The sequence below is a fragment of the Camelus ferus genome, chromosome 6 (genome assembly GCF_009834535.1).
Source record: "Camelus ferus isolate YT-003-E chromosome 6, BCGSAC_Cfer_1.0, whole genome shotgun sequence".
Classification (NCBI taxonomy): domain Eukaryota; kingdom Metazoa; phylum Chordata; class Mammalia; order Artiodactyla; family Camelidae; genus Camelus; species Camelus ferus.
The window spans coordinates 35,386,359-35,399,926 of NC_045701.1; the positions used below are offsets into that span (position 1 = coordinate 35,386,359).

Below are 13,568 nucleotides of genomic sequence, written 5' to 3' on the forward strand. Positions count from 1 at the left end.
CCTAGGAATGGGATTGCTGGATCATAAGGTAACTCTATTTTTAGGTTTTTAAGGAACCTCCATACTGTTCTCCATAGTGGATACACTAAATTACATTCCCACCAACAGTGGGGTTCCTTTTTCTCCACACCCTCTCCACCATTTATTATTTGTAGACTGACTGACTGACTTTCTTTCTTTCTTTCTTTCTTTTCTTTCTTTCTTTTCTTTCTTTCTTTCTTTCTTTCTTTCTTTCTTTCTTTCTTTCTTTCTTTCTTTCTTTCTCTTATTGAAGTACAGTCAGTTTACAATGTGTCAATTTATGGTGTATGGCATAATGTTTCAGTCATATATATATATATATATATATATATATATATATATATACACACAGGCATTTGTTTTCATATTCTTTTTCATTATAGGTTACTACAAAATCCTAGTATATTAATAACTGCATTGAACTTAAATGGACAAAATACTCCAATTAGAAGACAAAAACTATTTATTCTCTATATTGCTGTGTCTGATATTGTTATTTTTCATCTGGACACAAATCATTTTTCTTTTTCAATCTCTAAGCTGTTTCTTTTACAGGTTTGCCTTTCCTCTAGCTTTGGACTTCGCATTAGAATATTCTATCTGTCCTTACTGTCTACCTTTGGCTTCCACCCCCTAAAATATTACACAAAAGTTATTTTTTAGGAAGCCATTTATAACACACATTTCCAAAAACAATGACATATTGAAAGATTGTTCAGAGGACATTAATTATTTATTGATTAAATTTATCATCAATATAAAGAATATTTTTAGAATAGATTTTATGGTAACTACTAGGAAAACATTGTTTGCACCTTCAGGGAGAAGGTATCTCACTCTAAAAATAATGGAATGTGGATTTTAATAGAGTACATCATTTGTATCTATCTATCTTCCTATGTATCCATCCATCCATCCATCCATTTATCTACTTGCCCACAGTTTGTTCATTCATTCATTCGTTCTATCTGTCTACCTACCTAACTACCTACCTACCTTTCTATCCATCCATTTATCTACTTGCCTGCAGCTGTCTATCCTCTGTGTGTAATGGTATTAGATTCCATTTGTGGTATTCTCTTATGGAGGCTTTGCATGGTAACTACAAACTAGCCAATATACTTAATGAACTTTGGCTCAGCAATTGAGATGGGGTAACTCCTATTACAAATTATTAACTATTTCCTAATCAATGATCCCTCTCAGATTAAACTCCATATACACATTGTAAGAATTTTAATGAGTTACATTCACATGTATAACTGAGTCATATATTCAGTTTTTGAATAAGCAGAAGTAGTCTAGATATGAAAATGACAGAAATGAAAATATTTTAATTTTTAAGTAATGCAACTTGTTCCCAAAAATGAAAATGTAGTTGTGGGTTGATGTGGCAATTCCAAATCCTGCCCTCCCTCAGGTAGCAGCTGAACATTACGCTTTATTAGCCATCAGCAGTTTGCTGCACCGCAGGCTAATGTTGATGCTTGAAGGACAGCAGTGTTGATTCTAATGTTCAAAGTGTCAGTCTGGAGGGAAGGCTTTAATTGACTTCAGGAGATTAAGCTATAAAAGTAATATCATTTATTTTGAGCATTAAAACATTTTCAGACAGAGTTTCAGATGCTCTTGGTGAAGTGATTAATAACACAATCCAAAACTGAGTTTTACTCATTTACCCTAGAGAAGATGGTTTTCAGTTAGACTCTACAAGTGAGAAGATAGCAGGAGGAGTAAATGTCACGTGTCTTTGTCTCCCACCTTCCTGATTCACACTGTTCACTGTGGACACACGCATTTGGTTACAGGCCTGTGTGCACTTGGTGTGTGTCTCCTTGTAGATCATTTACCTCATTTTATTAAATTTCACCTTCGCCTCATTATATGGGAAGAAATCTGTTAATCATGGAAAGTGAAGATGGGCTGTATCATCTCATGAACTGCACTCAGTCATTGATTATAATTTTTTTTTCCTTTCTGAATAAGCTGTTGACAATTACATCTTCCAAGACTTAATTTTTTTCAGGCAGATTCACATTTCTTCTCCCTCCTTTCTAAAAAATTGACCAGAGCAGTCAGAAAAATAAAAGCTTGAGAAACTATAATATTTACATTGTTGTATTATGTACGACTGTTTCCTTGGTTCCACAAAGAATACAAGAGAACATCTGTCTATGGTTATAAAATTTCAAAAAGTAGTCCATATAAATTATCTCATTGGTTATTGTAATAATTTGTGTGGTAAATATTGTCATCTTGAAGTAATATCTAAGAAGTCTTACTTGCTTGTAATTCCTGAACTGGAAATCCTAAATAGCTCGTTTACCTAGCTTGTAAGTACGAGACTGGGCCTCAGTCTGGTGCATCTGATTCTGAAAGTTTTGCTATGAAATGCTAAGAGGCAGTAAAAGGTTAAATTCTATACCTTTAAATAAAAAAAAAAAAAAAAAACATATTTATGTCACTGAACCTGAAACCATACTGTTGAACTTTCACGCTCTATTTTTCATTTGTGTTATTATGTGTCATTTAGATAATCACAGATACTCAGGGGTACCTTAAAAGCCATTTGTTGAAGCTGACAGATGCTTCATTGGCCTGAATGCCTTGCTGGAGAAGTTTTGTTCCACTATCCTGATTATTTCTCCAGTATGGTTAAATGAGCAAAAAAGAAAAGTCTATAGGGGACATTATAGGTTTCAGGTTGCTGCTGTTATGACTAATATAATACCTCAGTCCTACCCTGCTGGGCCTATAAATTTGCTCAGTAACTTTGGCAGACTCTTGGGCAGTATACTCATACCATGGCATCCCACAATTCTACTTCTAAGGTATGCCGCCAACAGAAATTACTAAATCCATATGCAAAGGCATGTAAATAAATACTCGTAGCAGTGCTATTTATACCATTAAACTAGTAACATCCATGTACCCATTAAAAATAGAAGGGATAGATTTTTGTATATTCATAAAATGAATGAGAAAATCATATCTACTACACAGAAAACTACAGACATAGTTCACAAATATGAAGTTGAATGAAAAAGCCGTGTGTAAAATTATCCATATTGTAGGCCTTTATTAATAATAGACCTTAGGAACATGCCATAAGTTCCATATTTGAATCTTTTACTTAACATCATATCAGGTTTTTACATGAATACTTCTAGTATAGGAGAACTCAATGCTTCAGATGGTATTTTGATGCACATATAGTGATATAATAAAAATGAATTACCTGTAATAGAATAGAATAATTATCTCCCAAAATAAGGAGGGAAAATCCAACTTTTGAAACATCTTAAGATGAACTTTGACAGATGAAGTGTCTTAAGTATAATTGATATTTGGTGCAAGATCTAGAAGCTTTGGAAGATGAGCATTAGAGATAGTTTGCTATGAAAAGACATAGGTGCAGTGATGTGCATATGGTCATAGAGCATTTGAAAGCATGTTGTGTGCTAGAGCAATTGGATATGGAGTTTGGCTACTAAAACTGATGGGTAAGCATTCAGATCTTGGTTGAGTGCAAAATCTGAACTTCCTGTAAATTACAGTTCTGAAAAATCGAGTAGGCTGCCTCCTCAATGAAAAACGTCTCCCAACGTGGAAGTTTTAGGCCAGGATCACAATTCAAGAAATGTAGATGTGGTTTTAATCAACTTCCAGAATGCTTTTCCAACCTGAATTTTTGTACAAGTACCTTTTAAAAAAAGTTCTTCATTTGGATTTACTTTATCCACTTTCACTATTTCTGAGGGTTTTCCTTCTCATGCTTACTTTTGTTATCACATGGAGGGTTATTTAACCTTTTAGAGTAAAATGTAGCAACAAAAGCATATCAAGGCAATATGTGGCGAATCTTCCCTGGAAACTTCCATAACATTGATGTCGATGGTATCAGAGTAGACGGGGCCACGGCAGCAATGCTCGTGTGCAGTTATATGCTTTGGGCCTCTCTTATGCGTTCTGCTCCACATATTTTAAGAGAGCTTCATGTGAGTGTTCAAATTCAATCTCAGTGGAGTGCTATGCATATTATTGTTACTAAATCTTGCCTTCATAATAATTTCTATGCATGTGGCCTTTTGAAAAGCAAGCATTTATATCTTTAGGAGGATAAATGGGGAGTCACAGATTTAGAACAATAATCAACTTGAACTCATGCTGCTAGCACAGGTATGGATTTTTAATATAATCTCAGGCAGAAAAATGCTTTCACGCATGTTTTCTCAGTCGGGAGTTGCGGAGACCATATGCACAATGGCAGACACCAGCAACTAGCCTTTGGCTGGTTGAGAGATAAAGTCATTATAAATCTGGGTTTTAAACCAAATGTTGTGCTGGATGTTGTCTGGACTTATGCTTAAAATACACACTGTTTTAAAAAAAAAAAGGTTGAAAGTCACTGAAGTAAAACAAATAAATGAGAAAGCTGGCATTTTCTATTATCCCTTCTATATAATAAGTGATAATTGATATTCCAGAGACACAGTTTGCCTTGAACTGAATTTAGGTTTATTTTGAGCAATTAATAAACTCATCTATGGGCATTTTTTAAAGATACATTAATAAATAAGAGAATGAAAATTAACACTATGTAATAAAAATTTAGTTACTTACCCCTGATGGCTCTTTCACAATAAAGATTAGGAACAGAATCCTTTCCTAGTTTACCTAAAAAAATGTTCTTTGTCAGCAATCATATATATAGATCTTAGACTCAACCATATAATTCTGAAAACTGCCTACAGTTGTCCCTCCATATCTTCGGTGGATTGGTTCCAAAATCCATGGATGCTCAAATCCCTTATACAAAATGGCATAATGTTTGCACGTAAGCTATACACATGCCCCTGTATACTTTAAATCATCTCTAGATTATTTATAATACTTAATACAATGTAAATGCTATCTATCTATCTATCTTTATTTATTTATATGTTTTTTTCTATTCTAAGTTCAGAGGTATGAAAGGAAAGCCATTCACACTGGTCTGGGCCAGATTGTAAATGAACGTATTTTCTCATGAATGTAGAATCTCTAGTCATTTTTTAAGGAAAAATTATGAAAATAGTGATTAACAGCTGAACCACAATTTTGTTGCCTTTTTGTCAATATTTATTCTCTATGTTTTACATTTAAGTGGTCACATCACTAAACGCTCCTTTTCACAACCAGTGAATAACATTCATGGGAAAATTCTATTCTAGATATAACTTTGTTCTGCAACTTAAAAGACAACATTAAAAAAAATCAATGGCAAAGAAAAAATTTGAGGCTAATTTTGTAAAACTAAGTCTCTTGAGTAAGTCATAGAATTAACATATGAAAATAGTCCAACCGATGTTGTAAGAATGTTGTTAGAAATTTGTGTATGGGAGTTGGCATGAACAAAAGCCTAAAACACAGGTTTCCTACAGTTAAATGCTTCAGCATCTATTCTAATTAGTTTCAAACAAACGTATCCAGATCTGATGATGTGAGGGAAAATGATAATCATTGGTGTCAGCCAACAAATGTATAAATTGTATGCTTATCAAATGTTATTCATATCAGTTATTTTACACTCACCATAGTCCTAAGAAGGACTGAAGATAATGCTTAATAAACAATAGAGCCACATAAATGTTACTGACTCAGTATTGTAGTTTATATAAACACCATTTTTAGCTAAAATAACATGGCTAAGGTTTGTCTAGTACAGTGCAGCGAGTTTGGCATCGTGGCTTAAGATTGAGATCTCCGCACTTCAGTATTTTTTCATTTAATCACACATACCTATAATTTAGGATAATGGCTCCTATGAAATCCCACTTTCTTCTCCTTTTACTTTAGACCTTAATGCAGTCCCAAAGAGACAATTGAAATAGCAGAGAGGATATAACATTTTGATTTGCTTCAGTTTAAATATTGTTTGTAGCTCAAGGTGACAACGAACATCATAGTATTGTGCTTTAAACCCACTGCTTTGAGCTTCCTCTGAACCTGCAGGAAGAATTTGTCGGCAGCATCTATGTCTCTGATTTCACTTTAGATAACTTTGGGTCAAAAATGCTGCTTTGAAAAAATAGCATGAAATATAGGATCTAATCTTCATCAATGTTACCTTTCCATTTTTCTAAAAAGATGAGAATTTCTTTCTTATGTTTGCCATATTCTACCTATAATATAAAATTCTGCTTTCAATAGTCTTCATTTTCAGATCTACAATGATTCTTTTTCCTGCCTTTAACTTTTCCACAACAATTATGATGAACTGTCAGAAGCAACTACACCACTAAGACAAATGAAGCTTTATGAAATATTCCACAGCAGTTGTGATACTAAAACTTACTTTGTCTGTCAGCACCATCCTTTTATTTCTCATAGACCCTTGCACTTGGGAGAAATAAAATGGTCTGCATCATTAATTTCTGTGCCCAAATAGAGTTTCTCAGCAGGATGCACATGAGCTATTTAAAATGGAGTGGTGGTAAGACAGTCATTAATTATCCAGAAATGAATCTTAAGAATGTGAAAATTGCTTTAGTGAGAACCCATATCCTTTGAGAGAGACTGGCTGAAAGCTGGACAATGATGCACTGGCACCAACCAGAAAAAAAAAATGGGGTGTTATTTCACACAGCCAGGGACTTTAGGCCTAAAGTCCATAGGTTAGCCATTTAAGATGATCTTAGAACGAAGGATGGGAGTGACATACGTGTAATGTGTTTCATCTCTGTCTCACCAAAAGCCATGAGTGCTGTTAGCTATAGACATGTGAGATTAAATGAGATTTAAAATACACAAATCAAGTACACTCATCAATTTATCTAGAATTCCTACATAGTGTTTTTTTATCCTTTAGAATAATCAAGATTTGTGGTATTAATTTTTGTTCTTTTATTAGCACTTAGCATTTATTAAATCATTTAATACTTAAAACAACCACATGAGTGAGATATCTAATAACATTTCCATTTAACAAGTGAGGAAATGACAGCAGAGAGAAGCCAAATTAGTTATTGGAGCTGAAATTTGGACCCAGGCAGTAAGGCTCTAGAATCTATGCTCTAAATACCACATATGATGTTAAGATATATCATATCAACTTGCTTTTTTTGGCCTGAACTGAGGGTCTTTTGGACCTAAAGTCCACATTTACCAATTTTTTGTGTTCAGCAGATCATCAGATCTGAGTAGTAAACATTAGAAATCCTCTGGTAAAAATGATAATGTCCAAAAGAGAGTAGCAGGAAATAATGCAGCTCTGAAAAAGACAATTTAGCAATATCTGGGCTCCTTTGCTTTTTGATTTCATTTTTATTCTACTTGTTGAATAAGAGTGGCCAGAATTTCTTTTGAAAACTTTTCTAGTTAGAACCTCAAACTCCTCTAGCTTTATAAAGTACCTTGTCAACTTGCTACTAAATGTTTTTTTAATCATTCTTTATTTTAATTTCTCTGACAGAAGCCTTGTAAAGAGTATACAGGTGTAATGAATATTTCATAAAGATATGATTTATTAGGACTTCTCTGCCTTTGCTTCAAAAATTATCCATCCTTCAGAAAGCAAATACGCAAAAACTACCTGCTGGTATAGTAACTAAACCAAATCCCCTGAAGGCAAAGCTGAATTTCATAATAACTTCTGGGCCTTATAGACCATGAAAAAGATAGTTAGTCAATGTTCTATTAATATTTTAGCTGGCAAAGGAATATAGTTCTAAGCTACCACAGTGGCTGTCAGAACTTTCAGGTATACCACTGTAAAATTACTAATGATTTAATTTTTTATGAGCTCCATATCTTTTTATATGAAAATAAAATTGATTTAATGTCTAGAGGTAAAGAAAATTCTTATAACAGTTCCTTAGGGTATCTTACCAATGCCACCAATTTCTTTCTAAATATTCTCTCTGGCTGGTTACTTCTCCACTCTTAGTAATATCATGTCTATGTATCTGTCCTATTTGTTCATGAGAGTTGCCTGCAAATGAATACCTTTTTTTTTTTTTTTTTTACAATATTATTATTGCATGGTCTTAGTTATCTACAGTGAAGCCAGGCATAATTTGTCACCATCATTAATTATTATTTATAGAAACATCTACTAGGTGATTGCCTTAAAGGGCAACAGAAATACCTAAAGCACAAATGAAGATGAATAACTGTAATCTATCTCATTCTTCTTTTGTGTGACTCTGAATTAATATCTGACTTACTCTCAGGTTGTGGTACACATCACTCTTAAAAATATGCTGTTGAAGGCCAAATTATAATTGCCCCATTGGTGTTGGTGACATTTTCCTATTCCAAATATGCATTAGCATGTGTTTATTTTTCACAAATACTCCTTAAGGTAGCCAATTAGTTGATGTTTCGGAATATACAATTAATGATTTTGTTCTTTCAAAGGTGGAAACGTATATATGTCACTTTTCAGAAAGCCAGAAATACTTTTAGGAAAACCTTGAAGTTAAATGTTAGTGATTCAAATACTGTTTATGCTTAATGTTTTAAGAATTCTGCACCAGCCTTTTAGTGATATTACTTAAAAGCACATAAAGTAACATTACAAAAAAGCACAAAAAAAGAAGAAACAAAATTGTGAATTAAAAGTTTTTTGTTATATTTTACTGGAAGAGAATATGGTAAAATTGTATTTCCCTCGGGCAGTAGTTCTCAAACTTTGGTGTATGCCTAAGGATATTTTAAAATACAGATAACTGGGCTTCACCCCTAGATGTTCATTAAGTCTGAGGTATGGCCCAAGAACTTACATTCCTAAAAACTCCCAGGTGAGACTGGTACTGCTGGTCCTTGAATAGATTCAAGCAATGTTGTCTTAAGACACTCAAGATGTAAACACCAATTGTTCTAAAGCCATGTAGAAATAAATGGTCCCATTACACTCGCAGATAGTGATATTACATAAGTAACCTGATACTATTGGAGAAGAAATATGAAAAATAAAAAAATAGAGACTCATTGTGATCTAATTAGGATTAATATTGTTCATGTCTTGAACATCATTGGATAAAAAATCAATTTAAATATGTAAGATAAACACATTGATTTAATGCATGTCATATTACTAACATACAATGTAAGAAAATTAAATGAAGTTCTATTAGGCAATGAATTTTTTAAAACTATATAGGCTTTGCATTTAGATATTAAAACTGAAATGAGATATTCAGTTACAGTTATTTTATGTTTCTTGACAGGCTTTTGAAATAAAATTAATTTGAACAATACACATATGAGAAAAAATATTGAAACAAGGACGGGCATTCTGTATGTAAGATAGGTACTGAAAAAGAAATACCAGTCTAACAATTAAACCTGCATTGTAGAGATTGGCTCCACAGGTGGTGGGATTTTTCAGTTACCAAATGTTCTCCATCCATGGCCTCTCTGCAGAATCTACCACCATAGGGTGCCAGCTAATGTCAGTGCAATGTAGTTGTGAGAAGGACCACTAGTAACCTCTCATGGATGGCCAACTCATTCTCGGCCACAGCGGGTTTCTAAAAAGCTATTAAGGTTTCTACTGACCGAGAGAGATCACTTACATTTCTAAGAAAGAGCTCTTTAATGTGTCACTTTTCCTTTTATGTATAACACCATTTCAACTCCAAACCAATTATTCAGCATTTTTTTTTTTTTTTTTTGCTATCAAATTGGAAAGCTCTGACTCTTCTATTACACAGCCACATAACTTTCAATTACATTGGACAGGGAAATTTGAGTGTATCAATTTAATCAATTTTCCCTGGGGAAAACAATAACAATTTGTCTCTGATTTGGGCCAAATCTAGACCGACTTACTCTTTTATTCATTCATACATTCATTCAATCAACCTAAGTTTGATAAGCACCCATTTCCCACCAGTCTCTAGTATACATGCATAAGACAGTAGGACAACATACCTTTTAACCTTAGTGAACAAACTGTTTCTTGGGGTAAAAGGGAAGATTACAGTTCCACAGTCCGCTGTTTGTTAGGCTGAGACATATGACAAATTCTGACCAACAGCTAATGCTCAGAAAAGATACGGGTCACACTTGAACTAGAGCATTTAACTGCCAATGCAAGACCCTTCAGAGTCTTCTCTGTTGCCATTAAAAATGTATATGTATTTCTCTTATTACATTTCTGAAATGGTCAACTGTCCTTTGATCTTTCCATTTGCAAATTTCATTTTTGAGAATATTTGAACTTTAGAAAGTGTCTTGCAGAATACATGCCCTTGAGAGCTAGTTTGTCCTACCTTGACCTCATCTTGGGAGAGAGGAAACCAAGGAAATGGGTGAGATGAGCCTTCAAGCTCTGGTTTAATATAATCATTGTGTTTTGCAATCATTAGTTGAGCCCAGCACCCAACTCTTCTAGATTTCAGACCCCGAAGTAGAGTGGGAATCCTTGGTGGGGAGAGGCTGCTTTGCCCTTAACTTTTGGACAATCTGAGGAGGAGGATGTCTTTGCTGATCTTGTTCTTTTGCATGTTACTTTTCTCCTTCTGTATTTTTGTGGAGAGAGTAAGGAAATAGGTTCTTAGAGGTGGTGCTCCTGCCCCCTCCCTGAAAAAAATGTAAGAGTCAAATCAGTTTGTCATGCATCATTCAGAGTCCCATTGTGATATTTCTATAAACAAGATAAAAGGAAGAATATTTCCAATACGATACAATCCTAGCTTTCCAGAAAGGACAAAATTTTCAGGGACAGATCATCAAAATGTTGTCATACATCACCAATGATCAATTCTATGTCATAATTTTAAAAGCAACAAGTAAATAGAAGGTAAAAATTACTATGAAATGGTTAATATGAATAAACTGAAAAAAGAGATGTGGCAGATACTTAAAAGTTATCACATTTGCATATTAAAGATAAATTTGAGTTAGACTTGCTGAACTGAAACACCTGATCAAAGTAAAGTTTGAAGAAATACAAATATTACCAACACTGTTTTATTGAAAATCCTTCAGTGGTTTCCATTCTGTCTAATGTGAGAACCAAAAATCTGAACATCTTGAAAGCACCTCAGTGGTACTTTGTTTTCTGCCTTATCTCACAGGACTCTCCTTCCCCATGCATGTCTATCAATGCCAACCTATTTCACTTTCAGAATTAACTTCCTGATTCTTCCCTTATTGGAAATTTGCCCATGCTGTTATCTTTTACTGGAATTCTGTTACTCTAATGTTCACCATCTCCTCCTTGCATAGGTAATACAATGTACTTCTGTGTCTCTAATACCTAGTACAATGCATGGTAAGTTCTCATGAAAGCTATGTTAAACAAACTAATTAATTAATGGTATATTTGTATGTATATATGTATATGTAAAAATATATACATTCATATGTATGTATCTATGTAATTTTTAAAAACCAGAAGTACCAATTAATTTTTTGGGTTTTTTTATTAAAGTATAGTCAGTTTACAATGTTGTGTTAATTTCTGGTGTACAGAATGTTTCAGTTATACATATACATACATATATTTGTTTTCATATTCTTTTTCATTATAGGTTACTACAAGATATTGAATATGGTTCCCTGTGCTATACAGAAGAACATTTTGTTTATCTATTTTATATATAATAGTTAGTATCTGTAAATCTCGAAATCCCAGTTTATCCCTTCCCACCCCCTTTCCCCTTCTGGTAACCATAAGTTTGTTCTCTATGTCTGTGAGTCTGTCTTTGTTTTATAAAAAAGTTCATTTGTGTCTCTCTCTCTCTTTTCGTTCTTTTTTTTTTTAGATTCCACATATGAGTCATATTGTATGGTATTTTTCTTTCTCTTTCTGGCTTACTTAACTTAGAATGACATTCTCCAGGTCCATCCATGTTCCTGCAAGTGGCATTATTTTATTCCTTTTTATGACTGAGTAGTATTCCATTGTTTAAATATACCACAACTCCTTTATCCAGTCATTTGTTGATGGACATTTACATATCTTGGCTACTGTAAATAGTGCTGCCATGAATATTGGGGGTACATGTGTCTTTTCGAATTAGAGCTCCCTCTGGATATATACCCAGGAGTATGATTGCTGGATCATAGCATAAGTCTAGTTTTAGTTTTTTGAGGGATCTCCATACTGTTTTCCATAATGGCTGCATCAAACTACATTCCCACCAACAGTGTAGGAGGGTTCCCTGTTCTCCACAGCCTCTACAGCATTTATCGTTTGTGAACTTTTGAATGATGGCCATTCTGACTGGTGTGAGGTAATTACTTAACTTTGTTCCTTTATTGTTAAGTTTTTTTTTTCTCTGACTTCTTTCAGGAGTTTTTCTTTATCTTTGGTTCTCTGTAGTTTGAAAATGATATACCTAGATATAGTCTTTTGACATTTATCCTGCTTGGTGTTCTCTGAGTTTCTTGGATCAATGGTTTGGATTCTGATATTAAATTGAGGAAATTCTCAGTCATTATTGTTTCATATATATCTTCAGTTTCTCTCTCTCTTTCCAATATATATTCTGGTATTTTTAATTAATTAATTAATTTTTATTGAAGTATAGTCAGTTTGCAATGTGTCAATTTCTGGTGTATAGCATAATGTTTCGGTCATACATATATATATACATATATTTCATTTCATATTCTTTTTCATGCTTAGGGAACACTTCACAATTTGCATGTCATCCTTGCATAGGAGCCAGGCTAATCTCTGTATCATTCCAATTTTAGTATATGTGTTGTTGAAGTGAGCACTAATCTGGTATTTTTATTATGCATATGTCACACCTTTTGCAGTTTTCCCACATCCTTAGATATTTTATGCTAATTTTTTACAATCTTTACTCTTTGCCTTTCCATTTTTGAGGATTCTATTGATTTATCCTCTAATTCAGAGATTCTTTCCTCAGCTGTGTCCAGTCTACTAATAAGCCCATCAAAGGCATTCTTCATTTCTGTTACAGTGTTTTTGATCTCTAGCATTTCTTTTTGGTTCTTTCTTAGGATTTTCATGTCTCTGCTTACAGCTATTGCATGGTGTTTACTTTATCCATTAGAGCCCCTAGCATGTTAATCAGAGTTGTTTTAAATTCTCAGTCTAGTAATTCCAACAGTCCTGCATGTCAGGTTCTCATGCTTACTCTGTCTCTTCAAATTGTGTCATTTTCTTTTTGGTAATCTTTGTAATTTTTTTCTTGCTAGCTGAACATGATGTACTGGGTATAAGGAACTGCTGTAAATATAGGCCTTTAGTAAGGTAGTGGTAAAGTGCAGGGAAAGGAGAAGCATTTTATAATCCTGTGATTAAGTGTCAGCCTTTAAATGAGCCTATACCTCTGGACTCTGAATTTTGTAGGAATTTTTCTGATTTTTTTGTTTCCTCTTCTTGGGTGAGATAGGATGGTACAATGGACTGAAGTTGGGTATTGCACCTTCTCCAAATCAGTTCAGCTCTGATAATATACCGGTAGGTTAGGCTCTTGTGAAATACTTTCCCCTGAGGGTAGGCCTTGTTAAGAACAAGAGTGCTCTGGCATATTTCAGAATTGTTCCATTTCCTCTCCTCCTACCAGAACTATGAGATT

General features: G+C 33.8%; 1 long non-coding RNA gene and 1 other non-coding gene across 2 annotated transcripts in view; one reads left to right on the forward strand and one right to left on the reverse strand.

Annotated features, from left to right (window-relative positions):
• The window catches only part of LOC116664206, a 260,804-nt gene that overhangs the window by 11,144 nt on the left and 236,092 nt on the right, over positions 1–13,568 (forward strand). The gene's annotated exons all lie outside the window — the stretch shown is intronic.
• LOC116664503 lies at positions 12,636–12,738 on the reverse strand. Its single transcript, XR_004321034.1, has one exon. It is a non-coding gene; the product is annotated as a U6 spliceosomal RNA (small nuclear RNA).